This window comes from Homalodisca vitripennis, unplaced genomic scaffold (assembly GCF_021130785.1).
Source record: "Homalodisca vitripennis isolate AUS2020 unplaced genomic scaffold, UT_GWSS_2.1 ScUCBcl_283;HRSCAF=1912, whole genome shotgun sequence".
NCBI lineage: Eukaryota > Metazoa > Arthropoda > Insecta > Hemiptera > Cicadellidae > Homalodisca > Homalodisca vitripennis.
The window spans coordinates 137,053-157,850 of record NW_025776403.1 but is presented as its reverse complement, the minus strand read 5'-3'; the positions used below and the strand labels follow the sequence as shown (position 1 = coordinate 157,850).

General features: G+C 32.5%; 1 pseudogene; it reads left to right on the top strand.

Annotated features, from left to right (window-relative positions):
- Positions 1 to 3,359: 3,359 nt before the first annotated feature.
- Positions 3,360 to 20,429, top strand: LOC124370537 (annotated as a pseudogene).
- The last annotated feature ends 369 nt before the right edge of the window (positions 20,430 to 20,798 follow it).

Genomic DNA, 20,798 nt, shown 5'->3' with positions numbered 1-20,798 from the left:
TGGTTTCTTTCTTAATCAAATTTATACAAGTTTGAGTTAGTTGTTTATATTCACGACTACAGGAGAATTCTAGTGTTTTTAATTCTGTAAGGTAATATACTCATAGGAATGTGTAATTCAGTATCCACTAATAACAAGATGACATTAAAATGACAAGTTTATTTGATTGAGATATTGGTTAATTATATTTCGTTTCAGAGTTGCGAAGAAATACAGTGAATTTCTTCGTGTCCAAATACTGTTTGTGAGAGATGTATGAACAAAGGGATCCATCCATATAAAGGGCATAAGATAGAGGTTGGAAATTTCTTTTTTGTTTTATTCAAATGCTCAAAACACCGAAATACACCACCCAAGAGATTGGGAAAGAACCGCTAATGATTTACAACATAGTCTCCAACCGGCGCCCCCACATAAATGAAACTTACAAGAGCATAGAAATTCGCCTTTATTATCTGAAGTGGTTCTTGGCTGTGAATATCCCGGGATAGGGGCCGGAGGGAAAAAAGCCGACCCTGACCGAATGTAGAGGGTAGCCAGGCCATGGCAGAGACGATAGCCACCAGAGCAACTGGTCTGTTAGGAAACCTCTGCCATTGTCTTCTACAACAACAACACTACCTGCTCGCTTTTAACTTCTTCAGTATTGAGTCAGTTTGAGTTGGCGGTGAAGACGCTGACTGAGGATAGGTCCATACCAAAGATATGGTCGACTGGCAAGGCTTCCTCCGGCCTTTGCACCCCACCCTTGAAAGCACCTTAGGAGAGTGTTCTTTAGGAGTTGCCTTACGCCAACGCCATCCACCCGTGGGGGCTCCAACAGGTTCAGTCCTATACAAGAACCCCCGGAGAGCCCCTGGGACGGGCCGTGAGGCCTTGGCCCGACAACTTCAGCCCCGTCTGTCCCTCAGCATCTTTCCTCGTCTCGGACAACGTTAAACCCTGGAGAACATGCCCACGCCAACCGACTTGAGATGATCCGATAGACTCTTTCCTTCCTCAAACTGAAGAACTCCAAGCGAGGACTGTCTGTACCTCAACATCTACTCCCCCTTAACCAAGGTAAATGGGTAAACTTGATTGATTTATAAGTTACATCTTAGTTTCATTTAATATCGTACATTTGGTAATAATTAATCAGCATTTTAATTTTTTAATATTTCAATATCTAAGTTTTAATCAAAATACATAATAATTAAAATTCAAGATGGATTGACTTTGTCTATTGCAAAAATTTCCAACGTAATTTTTTAATTGTTTAAAATACTGTATAATGAATATCTTATTATTTATTTAATGATTGTGCCAGTAAACTATTTTTTCGCTATGCGAAATTAAAATTTTTATTGTTTTTCTATATAAAGGTTAAAAAGTAATACCTGAATAAGGCGTTAGGTTTAAGGAAGAATATTCAAACGTGTACAATTTAACGCCAGTATATTTTTCCCCTCATCGCCACGTGGAGATCCCTGCGAGACACAGTTTTGTGTATTGTTATTCGTTTTTTAACCAAAGATGCTTTGTTTTGAAAAAGAATGCTTTCCTGGTTAAGTGGCGTAATATAGGCTTCACGTCATATACTGCTTCACCTCTGGGAAATTCAAATACCAAATTTACAGATCACCTTCAATTTAGTCCTTAAATTGAAGTAGGGTCTATACGGTACTGTTGCAAATAAAAAACTATTGTTCTTGGTAAACTCTTAAATTTGATATCAGCTAACACTTACGCGATAGCTTGGGGATACTGTTATCTTCCTACAAAGAAAGTCCAAAGGCTGGATTGCGTATAGTGGATGTGTTATATTGAAACTCAGAGATTCCTGTTGTAAAGTATCTTGTCGTGAGATGGAGAATAGATGTTTGAAAAAAACTGCACATTATATGTAACGCGCACTGCCTTTATGTTATACTTACGATTAATGTTTCCCCAGAGAAAACATTCAACGTAAGCCCACAAATTTTCCGGGTAATACCGCCCCGTGTATATTATACAACGTAAATTTTGTGGAGATTAGTGAAATGACAGTTTGCCCTGTATTCCTCGAACATAAATATATTGAAACATTTTAAAACGTTGTATCATTATATAGTTTCGCCATAACAGTTATATAATCCACTTCGTCATGACAGAGGGGGAAAACACCGTAAACTATACGTGTCATTTCAAAAGATACATCCAGTAAACAGCCCATAGTATACGATATGATCATTTCTATGATTAGGTACAATGAACACTGTACTCTCACATCCACGTCCTGTATACCACCAAGTAGACATCAACTTCGTTTTATCACATATATCCGGTAGTTTATTATATTATGATACTAATAATGTAATGTATATAGATTTTAAATTATCAGACTTCATAATTTTTGATATTGATATTAATCAGTAATTTTTTATGAGTTATTATTTTACTTTAAAACTTAATGTTACTCATTACTAAATATTTCATACAACGAAACTGAGTGTGTTTAATAGATAAGACAAAACATATATGTATTATGTGTGTGAGGATAACTTATATAATTTCCTTGTTGTTCTTAGTAGAGGGTGAGATCCACAGCAAAGTTTTCCGGTCATGGTTTTTTATACACGGAGGATCGTACTTGTGGAAACAGTGGCAAAACATATACGATGGCTGGGGTTTTCTCGCCAGACACTACTCTCAACTGGTTGTTGTTACCTTGAAACTACCGATTGGCGCCCGTACTAGTGTAAATGTAACGGATGATCAAATCCTACAGATTTAATATTACAAAGGAAGCAATGGCAATATTATATAAGATGCTGATTATTCGCATAAGCACTCTCTAAATAAAACGGGTTTTATACTGAACTAAGCTACCGTAGCCGTCTAGGTGGTACTGGTTATGCTGTGTTAAGCAGTGTGCAACGATATGCGCTGTGGGGGGGGTCTCTCGCAAGACAAGCTCTCAACTGGTCCGTCGTTACCTTGAAACTACCGATTGGCGGCGTACTAGGTAAAGTGTAACAGGATGATCAATCCGCACAGTGACTATCACAAAGGTAAACTTTGAGCAATATATAAGTGTGATATTCTTCCATAAAGCATCTCTCAAGCTAAAACGGTGTTAAGATTGAAAAAAAAGCCTGACTTAGGTGTACTAATGATTATGCTGTGAAACAGTGGCAACATTATGCCGCGCGGGTGCGCGGCGGTGGGGTTCTCAGAAGCTACTCATCAAACTGGACGTCCGTTACCTTTAACACAACCGGTTGGTCGTAACATAGTTAAGTGTAAGGCTAGTTGCCACCACAACAAAATCCGATTTTGGAAAGAAGATTTTACCGGGATAGAGGGGGGGGGGGGGTGTGTGCGAGGGTGTGGTAAGTATGGGGGTGTGTTGGGTATATGAGGGAGGTAGTTACGGGGAGGTGGCGAGGGGGACATCGGGCGGGGGGCGGGGTCGCGGGGACGCTCTCGGTAGGGGCTTCTAGATTGTTCATCTGTGTACTGTAGTACACTACTGATCATAGATCGCTAGTGAGGAATGTTACGCGAGATATCCAGACCAAATTCCCAATTAGTGAACCTGGTAACATTGGCGAGGGCAGGCCGATCGTGATTGTGAGTCGACACAGACTCAGCGTATGCGGCTGTTAAGCGGGTGTTGCTCGAGGGGTCCTTTCGGGGACTCCCCAAATGGCATCAGTTATTCTCTCTATCTTTGCGAATTATACCTGTGGCGGCGCGGGTAAATAATCGGTCGTCCACAGCATCGGTGGCGCGGTGTTGTGTTATAGCAGACTAGCCTAACAGATGATCGGTCGCACGTGATACAAACTCGTCATGAGGATTGATATGTGGGGGCTACAAGACATATTTAGCGAGTATTTATTACGGGTGCACGGACTATTCGATCCGGTGCGTATACGTGTGTACCGGTTCAGACCGTGGAGGAGATATAACTCAAAAGCCAAAAGATTTAATACTCAGTTTCGCTAATGTATTAGCGTAACACTTATTGTGAGATTAGTGTATTAATTATGTGTGTATGTAATAATAATCAGATTGTGTTAGTGTCTTGGATTTTAATTAAAGTTAAGTTAAAAGGTGTCATGCATTATTTTATTAGACATTATTTTATCTTTCGGTCACTGACACTACTACGGATTGCTTACATTCAGGTTGGATAGATTAGATCGTAAGACCTACGCCTAGATGCAGTAGAGCATGCATGTATAAATCGTGTTTACAGGGTTCCTGGAATGGCTAAACATAGCGCCAATTACTCTTCATCTGCACGGGTGGCTAACTACGGGACTGTTGTGGATCAGGGTCAGGGCTCTACACTGGATTACGCCATAAACATCGCGCTATTCGTGGTGGTGACCCCGGACAACGTAGACTCGCCTCGGACTTGGATACTTGGCGGGCCGCCTGCATTCCAATTTCTTATCATGTCTTCCCACTGTAATGCAGGTAATTAATTAAGTCGTACTAAATCACAAATTGATTGCAATGTAAATAAACATTCTGTTTTTGTTTAGTAAGAGTGTAATGAAATGAAGATGTTGTACGTACGTGATTAGTATTTAAATGAGTTAAAATTTTCCTTTTATTAAAATATTCTTACAAAAATCAAACGAGAATGCTCATTGCACTCCTTTACAACAATATTTTGCCACAAAAATTAATAAAATACCTGAGTTTGCTAAAATTATTACAAACCCTTTGACGGCTGTTTCACGATCCACTGTCCTTCCGGTAAAAAAGATTAACACAAAGGCATGTAATATCAACAAGGAAATGTGTTATTACAGTGTCGACTATGAGGAGAATAAAGGACCAGGCATTCATACATATTTTTTCGCTAATACTTTCTAGAAACAAAATATTCTCAACATTTTCAGAATACTGCAATAACGTATATAGCGTGTATGGTAGTTTATTACAACGTAGTTTAGTACACCGATTTAAATTTATTTATAAATGCTTGTTAAAAGTATTGACTGTTCAGTGTAGATAGTATAATTACCGTACTGTGTCTCTTAGAAACTAAACATAAATTTAAAAATCCGGTGTTGTGTTCTGAATGAATGTCCAACTACTATCCAAAGAAGTTTAAAACTATCTTTTTCCTTTTGGAATTATATAGCAAAAGAAATATGTAATGCGTAATGTGTTTGTGTTCCATGGTAGTATTAATTACAGATTTTCTTTTCTTCAATAATTTCCAAAAAAAAAAAAAAAAAAAAAAAAAAAAAAAAAAAAAGAAAAAAAAAAAAAAAAAAAAAAAAAAAAAAAAAAATAAAAAAAAAAGAAAAAAAAAAAAAAAAAAAAAAAAAATAAAAAAAAAAATAAAAAAAATTTAAACCCCCTAAAGAAAAGCCCCCACTCCCCCCTAGCCATGCCAGATAAATATTAAAAATAATTTCGATACTTAATAAATATTTTACAGAAAGGTGCATGTCTTAGATTTAACTCTTTATAGGAAAATTATAGAAATGAAATACGGGAATTTTAATAATACATTTTAAATTACATACAATATTATTTAGGATATTAAAAATGTGTTTGTTTTATGTCAACGCCATATTATTTTATCGAATAAAAATATATGAGTAAATTGCTTAGTCATCAAAATTTCTTGGTTTTGTTGGTGATAATTTTTATATAGTGTTCTTTTCCTCGAGTTAATGAAAACAATCTTTTATATTGTGCACCACTGTATTATATAACCTTCAATTAGTTAATAGCAACATAATTTTTAGTTCTTGTCTTTTATTTACAAGCAGTAATACCACAACTTCCCTAAAGACATAAGGACCTATGAACTGTATTTTACAATTTATAAAATATTACAGGATAATGTGCCTTTCCTTTTTTAAATTCAGAACATCCTATGTCTAAAGAATAAAACAACTATTAAAAACCTTTAAAAATAAATTATCTTTTAAATTAATTAATCAATTAAAATTGGTACACATTCCATTGACCCGTAACAATTTATACAGGAACCCCCTAGGCAGAATACAGCCATATCAAGCCAACCACATGCAGCAAGCAAGGCGATGACTGAAAATGGAAGCATAAACGTTTACTGTCCCTGGCCATCTCATATCGGAGGCCAAAGCCGATATCCGCCCAGCTCAATCAAATGTTTCGTTTGTTCAAACATCATATTAGTTTCTATTGGTTTTTTCATATATACCATCGATATTTAATTTTTTTTGTACGGGGCTTTTTTCTCACATGTTTACAAACTATTGATTTTGTTGATCTTCAGGGGGGGTTCAACATTTTTGTGGGGGGGTTAGTTACATTAAAGGCACCATAAAAACTGATAAATGAAATAAAATAAACAAATGTTAGAAAAATTAGGTTAATTCATAATAAATAAGGCCTCAGTTAAATTGTATACTAGTTATAGTTTTTCTTAAACCATATTGGTACTAATGTAAGCGGTAAAAATATACTATTAAGTTAGTTATTAAATGAATAAAAAATACATGTTTTATTGAATGATTTTTAATTTTTTCACTTTATCAATTTAGCTATAACATAATTGTTGTATTAAATAAAATACTATATTTGAATATATATTATAGAATAGGTATTACATGTTATAGCTTCATGTAGTTATACTTTGTCTATAGCTAAATTGTGTGAAAGGAAAATTTAAAAATATTTCATGTATTTTTAATTTCTTTATAAAATATAATTGTATATTTTTACCTTTTCTATAGTCAAAAATATGGTTTAAGAAAACTTATATATATAAATATTATATATTTATGTTATATTATGGATTTTAAAAACTGTTCAACATGTGATATATATAATTTTCGAATAGTAAAAAACATTATGATTTATTTTTAAGTTTTATTTATTAAATAGTAAAATTTGTTATAATTTTTTTTAGTGTACATTTAAAAAAGCTTAATGAATTTTTGTTATAAAATTATATTCTATTCATATAATGGTTATAAACTTCAATGTGGAACTACTTGTGGTTTGAAGTAAAACAAGGCGTCTTAACGAGCTCTCTGAAATGAGATGCAGTACAAAAACCATTCTTCCTACGCTATACAAATCGTTAGCAACTTTTTGGGCACCTTAATATCTTGTTTACGTTGAAATCTTATTATTTTGATTCCTTATAATCAATTCAATGTAACGTACGATCCTAGTTAACTGAATGTAGGGCGTATGGTTCTGAAGACATTACCAATTTTATTCATATCATAACAATTCTAGACTAAAAGTCCACTGCGCTAAACTTTGGCTTCTATTTACTTGTTAAGGTTTAAGGATAATTTACGTCTACAGGATACTGCCCATGATATATTTCAAAAATTTCCTACTTCGGAAAGTGTAAAAATGCAAAATGCTAGATATTTTCTATGACCAGAGTTACCATTTTAATGGATCCATTTCCGGAAATGTTTCTGGAAATTCATTTATAGCAAAACCCAACAGTCATATTCACTTTGGGAATATGAAAAATTCCTATGGTTTTTTTCGGAGTAGAGTAAATAAAAAATACGAAGAATCAAACTGTCTAGTTTCTAAATTTACCTTTGTTTATCTGAAGATGATTCAGAAAACACGAAAATAATCTTGAGACTGGATTATTAAGGCTCTTAGCCATATATAAGGGCTAGCAGATTATGAGTATAAAAAATATTTTAGTAAATTAAAACTATACATTTTAATCAATTCCAAATTTTTTAGTTACACGTGTTTGGATATCTTTTCCTCCTATCATTTAATGGGCACAGCAAATTCAGGGTGGTTGTAAAAGAAATCCTAGGGTAAAACAGTTCGCCTATTGCTACGATTTGGCGCGCATATTTTTATAAAAGTATATTTGTAATACTGCATTTTCAAATGAAAAACTGTATTGGGGTTAAGATTGGTTTTTATTTGAAAACTCTCAGGACCAAAACATTATTCAATGAAACTAGAGTCTATCTATTATTCCGTCGATTCAAAATTAGGCTTTTATAAACAGAAAAACAATATTAGAGAATATAAACTAGTTGTAGCATATCATGTGGCCTGTATGATTTTGGCTCATTTTATACATCGATGTAAATAAAAAACTCTAGAGCACGACGAAAACGTTAAACTTCCAAACCTTTCCTATGTGATTAATATAATTTACGCTCAATATTAAAGCTTTGAGCGTTCCCCAATCTATTCTATACATGTCTTAGTTAGAATATTCTTATATAAAAAATAATATGGTAATATTATTTGAATATTTATCCTTTTTTTCTAAGATAGTATATATAGTGTTTTACTGTTACTGGTTATGTATAGCAATTTTAAGTGTTCACGTTTCAGGATCATATCTACTACTAGTTTTAGAATTTTCTTGGTAAATCTTATATATTACAAAGATTTCCATTTATCTATTTTTCAGCGTTCACAATACCAAGCCTCCCAAACGAGAAGAAATCAGAAAGAAAAACACAGGGGGCTAAAGGGGTCCACACTTGACGGAAGGTCTACGTTCGCGGTAGAACATACATTTTAGCACACACAACAGGGACACATAATGGATGAACTAGGGATCACAAAATAGGTAAAATAATAAAGGGGAATGGTGATCTAGAGTGAGGTGAGATGGGATAGATTAACATACAAATGTAATAATGGCAAAAGACACATGAAACCCATGAGGAAGGTAGAATCGTGATGAGAGTGACAGGTGCCATATCGGGTACACTAAGAGAATGCAGTGCCCACTGCCAGCGAGGCGGCGCCCAGACACAGCGTAGTTTCACCAATGTTAATTTTATAAGATGGTATTTAAAAGGACAACAGCTAATATCTGTAGCTAGCGCATTAATTAAGATTAAATATAATCAGTATGACAAAAATTTATTACTAAATGTAAATTTAAAACGCTTAAACACTGCCGACATTAGATGGAGTATATTATAAATAGAGACTAGTTATTTAATCTGTTTAAACAAGCTTCTGAGTTGTATGTTGAATAATTATTACACCGTAATATAATAATAAAAATGCATCATTTAATTGCAATGAGGTTCCGAACTTATATTTTATTTAACCCCAGAGGATTGAAAGGGAGTTGGAATTTTCAATTCATATAAAATATTGACAAAAACACAATAAGAAAAGCGTATAATGATGCAGCCTTGTTTTGTGTAGAACAACACATTCCTTTTAATTTTACTAGGACTGATAAATTATTCTGTGGTTTTATATATGATTTAATGCTTACCAATTAATTGCTTTTAATCCAAAGAGGCTACTCGCATAATTTACAAATTATCCTACCTTGGTAATTAATAACATCTCATGAATTATAGGGACTCTATCTTTTATAGTAGTTATTGTTTTTTCCTAACATAAATGTTAGTATCAGGAGGTATAAATACCTGGGTTTATATTTTTCTGCATTAAACATGTTGGAAACCGTTATTGATATACATCAGAAATAAGGTTTTTAAAATGTTAATCGACCCAAGTGATTAAAACTTAAAACTCAATAACTTTAAGGTTTCACTTTGGTCGAAACTTTGTAACCGTTTTCAAAACCATGAACATACAATGAAAAACCTTAGTATTTTGAGTTTAAAGTTATTTTTTATCCAAAACCTTTTTGTAATGGATATCCGTATTTAGTATCATTTTAAGTTTAAAAAAATTGTTAGTTTTATACGGATTAACAAATTGTAGGTTTACTTATTTGTTTAATTCTTTATTTGTTTCTTTTTATTTCAGTATTTATACTATTCCTATAGAATTTTAAATCCATTTCTGTATCAAGTGCGTAAACGCATTTTTTCGGATATTATTGTCTAAGTGGATAACAAATACTTAATTCATTATTGTAAACTCTTTCAGAGATTAGTAACGTATCACACATGATGCTATCGTAACGTTTAATTTATGCATATAAGTCTAAACCTTAACTGATACTATACCGTTAGTACGGTTTTTAATACGTACATGTTAAAATAATAATGTGATATTAATATTTATAAAATTAATATTATATAATGAATAATATATTTTTTAAATACTGTATATAAATGCTCAAAATATAAGGATTAACATTTTACAATAGACGGTTTTTTCACATAAAGTGGAAGTTTATAAAGCTGCAGCACAGTTAAAATGTCAAGTAACGATAAAAGTATTTAATAAAATATATATATATATATTATAAATTGTTTTACAATTTATGCATAGAAAAAAACATTGAAATTCAAATTTTTGTATTAATATCTAAAACAATTATCGTTTATATGAACAAATGTATATATAAGTCCTTTAACATGTATCGGTGTAAGAGTTTAAACATTTTTAATTTATTGTTGCTGCAGCGATGTAACATTTACTGCAATTGGATGAATGCCTGATTGTATATATAAGATCGTACTCACTTGAGTCCGTATCAAGAGGTTATTGGTAGACAGGAACCAGTATCTTCAAAAAGTTTTTTCGTAAAAGAGGGATGAAATATGTCACGACACTAAAGTAAAGTTCAAAAACGTTTGTTGATTTTGCTTACCCAGATCCTCAGAGCCTGTGTGGTTCTGACATAATTCCTTTCTTCTTATACCTCAGATTTATTTTTTGTGTACTCTGATTCAACATATCGTGTTATCGTATAGCAAATGAATTCAGACCACGTTATCTCTCCTAAAATATATTGACACGCTAATCTTCAAATTGTCTCAACTGAACAATGAATACCAAAGTAACAAAGCAACGTTGAGTTTAGCTCAAGCAGTAATGAAATATTAGAATTTTTACTTAAAAGAATAAAAATTCTACTAGTACTACGTAGTTTAAATTATAATGATACCTTAGTATAAATCAAAGTTATACGAGTACATTATCATTAAATACATAATAAAACAGAGGAAACAATAAACTAAAGACTTAAACAATAAACTAAAAAATGTGTCAGGATTAATTAATAATTTTATATTTTACATTATTTTCTTCTGTTTTTAATCAGTATACATTTTCATATCGCACATCAAAATAATGGAATTGTGGGTTTTAGGTCAGTGAACTTTCAAAAAGGTAATTAAGTCCGTAATGTAAGTAATGGGTTTTCATGCATTGGATATGCTTCAAGAGAAAATAATTATTTGTATGGTGGTCATAAATTTATTGGTAATCGAATTAAAACATAAATACATTTAAAGTGTACTTAAAGTTCTTCGAACATTTTAATGAGTTGATTTTTCATGAAACCTATCCAATTTTCTACTTTAAAAGTTGGCAGTAAATTAAAAGACAAACTTTTATAATTGATCAAACTTCTTAATTCAGTAATCAACACCACTTTATATAAGGTATCGTATACAATTGAGTGTTTGAAAATAAAATTATATTTTTTCCATTTGTATTTAAACTTTTAAAGATATTATGTCTGTAGTTTTTGAGGGTTTAATAATTTGTTTCACTTAAATGACTCCCGGCTGGTCATTTACAGATATCTAATTTGCACATTTAAGTTATGAATTATAGACGAATAAGATATATTTGTTTCTACATTTTATTTTACATTATTATGCGGAACAATCATTTTGATCAAATAATATTAAATTCGGTTTGTGGGAAATGGCACGAATAAAACATCAGGGATGCATTGAAGGTTTAATAGCACAGCAATGTTTCTGGAAAATTGAATTCCGTTTTAAAATCCTAGCTAAAATAGGCTACATTATATTCTTGTATTTTGAATAGAAAAAAATAGATGGTGGAGATTACAAATATATAATTAACTTAGAGTCTTGCTAAAACACTTTTTAGGCGATGGTTTTGAATTTAATATAGTTTATATCACGAATGTAATTTTCTGGATTTTTACTAAATTATATACGCTAAGTGCTTTTTAATGTACTATTGCAATAAAGCATTTGTTTTTAAATTCAGTTACACTTATTACTATTAATACATCAATTTAAAAATATTAAGTATTTTTATAATAAATTGGAATATATAGAGTTGAAATTTATTATTTTATAATATTGTACATATTTATTACACTCCTGGTATTATACTGAAATAAATTACATTGTTGGTAAAGAAATTATAAATGAAATAGTAGGGAAATGAATTGAAAATGTGTATACTTAATAACTTTAAGACCAACATAATATAAATACTTAACAATATCAGAGAAACTTTCACAAATAAGCCCTTAATTCATTTATATTATTTACGGTTAATTAATACTTTACATCTTTATATATTGTCACGATAAAGTACATTTTTATATTGAAATATAAAGCTATAAATTAGGTTAATACATTATCCTGACTAATTGCAACGTTATATATGGGTAAGAGACACTATCATCGTATAGCGCTCCAAAGTGGATACGTGTAGAAGACCCGGTTCCAGATAAGCCACTTGACAGGATTAGAAGTTCACTTAAGTGCAGTACAAAGCTCTTTGATTCAGGTCACTTCTGCATCTCAAAATCCCCTTCCATTAAATTCAAGACACTAAAATATTGCAAATCCTACCGTATAGTTACGTGTAATACATCAAGCTATGTAGTATAAGCGAATTTAAGCGATTATGAATATGTCTAATTTGACAAAAATACAATTAATTTTTGCTTCTGATTTATCTTAAAGCGCACCCAATGAGTTGATGCAGTGGTTAACGCAATTATATCATTGTGCTACTAACAAGATATTAGGTAGTATATTCAATTGTAAATAAACCTAAGCACCGGATTAAAAGCCTATCACTTTATTGTAGTATAAGCCCTCCGCTTCGTCTTAGTTCAAAATACAACTAATTGAAACTCCTTGTTGTGAAATAGATCAGATTGGACCCCTGAAAAATAGTATTAATTAAACAATATGATTTACTTTCAAAGTGCTGCCTGTAAATTAACGCCTGTCCTTAGAAACACTGTGATATTCAAGTGCCTCCATGTGGATACATATTTTAATCTGATATACAGTAGATAAGCAAATGAGTGAGAGGCCTAATATTTCCGTGCATAATAAGTAAAGAATTTGCTTTCAGTTAAGGAATAAATGACTTGCGCTAATTCTCAAAATCCCACAACAGATTATTACTGTTTCCTGAAACAGTCTTGTATGGCTTCTATATAACGCTGTAAATATGTTAGTGACGAGATTATAGGCATATCAATTCAAAATGCTATTTTAGGTCTTCCTTTCCTGTCACCAAATAGCAACTTCTGCATTTACACCGTATAATCTAGGTAATTAGGCATACTACACTCATATATAATTTTTAACATGTTATGCTTTATTTATAAAAATTCAAAATTCATAACCATTTTAAATATATTCTTAAAAAGAAAGAAAAGTAAAACAATCCTTTAATAAAAATATACAACAATTATAATTTAGGCAATTTTACGGAGAGGCCAATATAAATAGAAATATATCAAGAATATTATTTAATGGGTTTCTGGTTATAATTTGAAAAAGAATTTTGGTAATGGGGGTAACATTGATGAAAATTGTATTTTGCGATCATAAATTTAATAAAATAATCATTTAAACGAAGAATGAATACTTCTTATTCAGTATGAAAACATTAATTTATACTTATATCTTCAACTGCTCTTCCTTGCGCCTGATTATATATTGCCCTATATTATACTTTTTAATAACTGTTTTATCCTAACATAACTTAATTTCGACACTAGATTATTAATTTTTATTATAATACATCGTGGAATGAATAACAACATTTATTTTTATTTTGTTAAAAATGATATGATTAGAAATGTTTTTTAAGAATAAGAATTACCCCCAATTAAGTATATGTTACTTCATCTCAAAATACGTTGCAGTACTATTGTATTAATACATTCAAATATACCAGACTATAGATGATGCAATTTCCCCGGGATTATCAGCGTATCTTTAATGTTGTCACAAAAATCTTAGTACTTAAACGCAATGGCCTTTTCATTTAATTCAATTTTTACGTAGTAACTTTTTAAAAGTAGTATTCTATTTTAAAGGTTGCCGCATTCATTTTGACCAGACTATCCCTTAAACCAGACTATGTATAAGCCACCTTGATATGTAGCTTATCTAATAACTGGACGTAAAATCTGCTTAGGATATCAACAAGTTGAAATGTTTTTAAAAAGGGTTTGGCTATATTGAGGTTTAACCTACTAGTAATTTTACAGACAAAATTATACCAGTAGGGACTGGTATTTATACAGAAAAATGTTTTTAAACTTAAATGATGATATATGTTTTGGCTTGGTAGCTGTTATAAAACATAAAAATCTATTATATATATATATATATTTTTTTTTTTTATCTGATACTCTTTTTTAGGTCTCTTCCACCGAGCTGTCCTTCTGTCAGGGTCGGCACTGAGCAGCTGGTCGCTAGTAGAAGATCCTGTCTACTGGGCGGTGCGACTGGCGCGCCAGTTCGGCTGTCCAGTGCCAGATGACTTACTCTCCTCACCACGAGAACATCGTGGACTGTTTGAGGGAGGTTCCGCTGGCAGCACTCATGAAAAGCGGATATTCAGCCCCCGGCCCACCTAGTTCCTTCGGGCCCAGCGTGGACGGGGTCGTCATCAAACATAACTTCCGAAAAGACATTCTTACCCACGGTGATCTGACAAGTGGTAGGCGTTCAGGTGATACCCCCTTCAATAGCTATGACTTACTGTTCGGGCTCGTCTCAAATGAAGTGCTCTCCCGATTCTCTCTCCGCGATCTCCAAGCCGGCTTTGACACCCAAAGACGTGACAAAATCCTGAGGACGTTTATACGTAACTCGTACACTTATCACTTGTCCCGAAATATTTTACGCTGTGTGGTGAACGAGTATACGGACTGGGACCGGAGTGTAAACCCTCTCGCTGTTTTAGAATCCACAGTGGCAGCCCTCAGTGATGCTCTGTATAACGCGCCTCTCCTGCAGACCGGGGATATGCTCAGCACCCCTCCCCTTCCTTCCGGCCTGCTTTCTCCTTCCAGGACTAAGACCTACTTCTTCGTCTTTGACTATCAAGGGAAAAGCGACGAGTTTCCACAGGTAAACAATGATGTGTGACTTACATACAGAGTTTTGCCATATTAATCATTACTGAGCTCTTTGAGAAATATTCTATATAAAATATGTATTTAAAAATGAATTTGCTGTTATAGGCTAAACATCGCCAGCCAGATCCTACGATTAGTTGTTTATTAAACTGTAATTTATTTTCATGCTGTTTAGTTTTAAAAATATAAGTAGGATATATGTCTTTTATTAAGCTTAAATTAAAGTTAAGAAATTATGTATTCTTCTTTTAAGTTAAGTTTTTAAATGGACATTTCCAGCAGCCAGTATTTTAGTATTAAGGGTTTTCCGTCTGTAAGAATTCACCAGGATATTGAAAAGAGAAGATAGTTTCATAAATTGCGATAGAAATCATAAAATTAAAAAAATATATAACTACATAATCGTTACTACTATATTTACAAGACCCTATACACATATGTGATAGCAGCTTTTTATGAGAACACCTGCAGTCTCCCAAACGTGATAAAAAGATTTGGTAAAATACATTTTGAACTTGTTACTTTTGCTCAAGTTGATATGAGTAGAAAACGTGGTGGGTGGCGATGATTCCTTGAAAAATAAATTGTCGTAATTCACACTTGCCTATTTAGCTATCGGATCAAATACAGATAATGTTTGTTTTAAATATGTCTAAAGTATAGGCATTTTATTGAGTCAATTTAAACTTTAGTTAAAATCTGATTGTAACGATGGTCTGTTGGCACAATTAATTGATTAGATTAAGTTACAGCATTTTGCACTAAATCTAGAAATATAGTCATAAAATAAATATAATAAGAAATATAAATATGCCAATGCCTAAGTACTTTAACATAAATATTAAATACGCATACTAAACGGTCCAGGTAGGCATATAGAAGATTATGAACTCAGCCAATACAACCAAAGTTGTATATACTTTAGGGATGCCACATTAAATTTAATAACAAAGTAAATTCAATTCTTAGGACAATATTCAAATTGTTTAATGACTTCTGCTAATGTATTTGTTTAAAAAAACTTTTTAATCTTGTATAGGTAAATTTGTTAAATAATTTCGCTTGCCACTGATTGTTTCCATGAAGCTTATTCCTTCTAATTAAATACACATCATCTGCAACCTCGTAATCTCTAATTAAATATTTACATCTGAAAATTCTTGTTAGATGTTGTAATACGTAAATGCTAATAGCAGCCTGCTGTTTAAAACAGTTAGATTTTAAATACACTAGTTACCAGACTTTTAAAAAGGCTGTTCTTTCTCTCAGTATAGAACAGAGCAGTATCTAATATAAATAATATTATTTTACTTCATTATGAATTATAATATGTATGTCCAGATAGGTGGAGTGATGCACGGTGAGGAGTTACCCTACATTTTTGGGGCACCCTTGGTTAGCACTGTGAGACCGTTTCGTTCTAACTACACAAGCTACCAGGTGGCGCTCTCAGAGTCATTGATGTTATTTTTCGGCAATTTCGTCAGATCTGGGTAAGTCAGCAAGAATATTACTATTAAACTCAAGTCAAGATGTCACTTAGTTCATTTTTTGATTTGCCAACACGTTTTAAAATCTATTTCAATAATTTATGAAAATTAACTATACCATTTGTAAAATTTTTACCGGCGATATGGACGTAAATATACTTAAATTTATATAAATATAAATTTACAACCTGTATCCAAATCTTAGTGAGGAAATATGACATATGACTTGTTTGTTCTTGATGCATTTTATTTATTTAGCTATATTATTATTTTTCATACCTACGTTACGGATACATTATTTTTTATTCCATTACATAAGAATGCTACGAAAAGTATAGGTTTTAGGTAAAACATTTATATTTTATACAAAGCCAATTTACATTAGATTCTTTTGTGTTCGATAAATGATATTTTTCTATTAGAAAATTACACAGTGATAGGAAGTTATAACTTGTTTTTAATATCTATAAGAACTTAACACTGTAAGAAAGTAATGGACTAGTTCAACAAAAAACGTGGAATATAATCTTTTAAAACTGTTTCATGTAACTTTCGTTTTGCATCAAACTTGCCTGAATATAATTTTTGTCTTTATGTCAGGTCTTGTCTACCTGGAGTTTCGTAGATATAATCTTATTTCTTCGATCAGTGAAAATAAATAATTCAAATAGCGTAAAAAAATTATTGCGTTTATAGTTTAATACGTTGGAAATTTTAAAATGACACAGTCATTTCACAGTTGCATCACTTTTCCATAGTTTTCCCTTAAACTAGTGCACAGTAAAAGATTCCAATTACAGATATAGAGTAAGGATAGAGTGAATACTCAGATATAACAATACATGGGTTCAACCAGTTGATTTCACAAATTTCCTGTAACAGGGACCCAAACGAATATGAGAGTGAGAATCACTTCTTGTCTGTGACTAAGGAGAGGAACCGCTACAGAGCTCTGACCTGGGAGGAATACGATATTTCACACCAACGTTACCTAGAGATAGGTAAGTCTGCAACATCCTTTTCTTCTTTGTTCTCTTTTTCTCTCCTTCTTTACTTGTCCCTTACTTTGTTAAACAATTAAAATGCAAACACAATCATTATCTTATGGCTATATTTAGGTATGCTTTTAATTGTTCACAAAGCGTAAATTGTAAAAAAGGTCTCTTCTCTAGCATCTGTTGTTAACAAAATATGAAAGTGTATTTATTATGAATGAAAATAAAAATGACAATTTTAAAACAGAGCCAACAGTAAACATATTAATTTTAAATCCAATCCAAAACCATCCGGAGATAAGCGATACTCACTGAAATATTTATAAATCCCTTCTTCCATCTAAAAATCCATGTAAAATTTCAATACAATTTTACAAATTTCGGTACAGTATTTTTAGGTGTATGAGTAACACAAATATACACACATAGATATAACTCAAGAATAAAATATGTATACAAGTCTTAACAAGTAATGAATTTCTTTATATTCTTCTTGACTTTATAATAGGATTATAATATATTAAACGTAAAAGTGCCTTTATTGCTTTCAATGATTGTACTGAAATTGCACATGGATATTCTTCTGGTCCTGGGATAAATATAGGCCTATTATAATTTAACAATTCTTACAGTCTACGACCCACAGGTCTCTAAAGCAGCCTATATCTCACTTTGGACTGTACAGGTTTTCCAAATATTAATTGAAATAGCATGGTAAATGTAATTAACTGTTCCGTGTAAACAATGTATTATGTTATCACAACCATACGTTTCATTAACTTAACCACTACTTTCAATGTGTTTACATTTATAGAGTGAAAACATAACAAAAGAAACAACAATTCTTATTTCAACATCGTGGCAACAATGCGACATTGGGCATGCGTATGTGTCAGGTATTGAATTTTGTTCGTTTAGACATTGTGCGACGGCATATTTACAGTAGCTGATGGAAGACATACGGAGGGACTGAGCATTAGCACGATTCACCAAACTACTTGCTCCAATACACGAAACAATAAATTCAATTTATATTATATAATTTCTAGCAGTGCAACTATAAAACAATAAATAGTCTAACTTTTATTATATAGTTAAATATTGTTATCAAAGCTATCTTAGTTGTCGTTTGACATAAGTAGGCTTCTCAGAGCTATTTTATATAAATATCACAACACCCAATCGTTTGTAGACGTACGATTGATTCATATAACAGTAATTTTACAGAATTATTCTATCAATATTAGGCATTAAAATAATTTTATTTCAAAATGAAGGCAAAAATATTTATTTTTGATCTTATAAGTTATTACTTTAGCTTCTTATTTGTTTCAAGTAAATAAGATATATAAAGTGTTGGCATCGGTATTATTACATAAATTGCATACACAAACCGTATTTAAATGAATTTTTTAAATGAATAATATATATATATATTATTATATATATACGTTTAAATAGTATAAATGGCAATAGCCTTATTTAATTTCAATAAATATATATATAGTAAATTGCTTAAAAAACAATTTTAGACAGGTGCCGATTTTTACAAAATAAAATAAAATATACCTTTGCTGTAAAATTATTTATATATATATATATATATATATATATATATATATTATATATATATATAATTTTCTGCTCTAATATCAACTTGGATGTAACCAATAAAAGACAGCTGTAGTTCTAGAAGAGAAGCTTTACTTACTCGCAAATATGTAGGCTATATATTGATATAAATTTTTTCATTACATTTTACTGTCTGTACAAAATCCATTTCAGTATCATTGATAAACTGGTAATAAAACACAGAAAAACTTAAGCGAGTGATTTATTTAACGAAACTCCGTACCAGGAGTCAGTGTGTCAGTTTGAATAACTAAATGTTACGAATATGAAACTAAAATATATATTTTAGAACCTCGTTACAATATATTTATTATTAAAAATCTATTAATTAATTATATGTAATATGTCTGATAGATTGGAATATAATTATAAGAAAACGTATTATCTTCACCGTTGCGTAAAAGCAATATATGTAAAAGAGGATCTTCAGACCAGACTATAATATATTAATGATAATATATCTGTTTGTGTACAGGTGTGAGACCTAGGGTGAAGAACCACTACAGAGCTCACCAACTCTCGCTGTGGTTGAGGCTGATCCCAGAGTTACACAGAGCGGGGGCCACGAGCTCCACGTCACGGCACAATCAGTTCCCGCAGCACGACAGTCCGGAGTTGTACGAGGGAGTGGTGCGGCCCGATCCCCTTCGAACCGCAGACAACCAATCCCGGGGACCACAGTGGCCCTGGAGCCCCCCACCACGCTGCAGCCCCCGACTACCACGTGTGTCAGTGCGGACCCCTTGCAGACGCTCCCACACAACGGGACGGAGCCTCTGGCCAACTACGAGATCGTCGGGTACGGTGCGTACTCCACCGCGCTCACTGTCACCATCGCTATAGGCTGCTCCCTGCTGGTGCTCAACGTTCTCATATTCGCCAAAGTGTACCACAAGAAGGACAGGAGTAAAGTGGAAAAGAAAGCGCCTTTCGAGGAGAATAAACTATTACCGTCTGCCAGTGTCATCGTGGACATGGAGCGCGAGTCGATGCTGCTCTCGGGGTCTTCTCAGCACTCTCTGTGTCATCATCTTTCCAACAATATCCACAAGAGTGCTGAGAACCCGCCCAACGGCTCGGTCCACCAGTACATGGCCTTGACTCGAGCACAGCCTGACACCCCCCACCCACTCCCATCAACAGGGTCGTTTAAAGTTCCTTCGGCCGCCATCAATGAAATGAGGGTATGATGTTTTACCAACGTTCGGTCATATTTTAATACTAGTTATTTTTTTGTGAAATTATGACATTGTTAATTATAATTAAAAGTTTTATAAAATATTCCGGTTTTGGAACATGTTGCGCTTGCCTCATTGTCCTCTCTGCCTACTTTGCTCTTTTTCTTGTGTATATTCTTTTGCTATACTGTGAGCAATGATCGTTCAGCTTTTGTCTTCATCTAATTAATCCGCAAGGGAGTGATAAAGCTACTAGCTAGAGACTGTGGCATTTAAATAAGCACCTTGCGTATTTATGTCAAATTGAACAGTTTTAAGCAAAAATGAAAGGCAAGTTTCATCTAATACTTCATCAAATTTATGAGTGTGAACAGAAAGATTACAAACTAAGATTTATTTTAATGCGCATAAGAGAATAATATAGTAACACATAGTTTTGTAACATAGTTGTTGCCAAATTTCACAG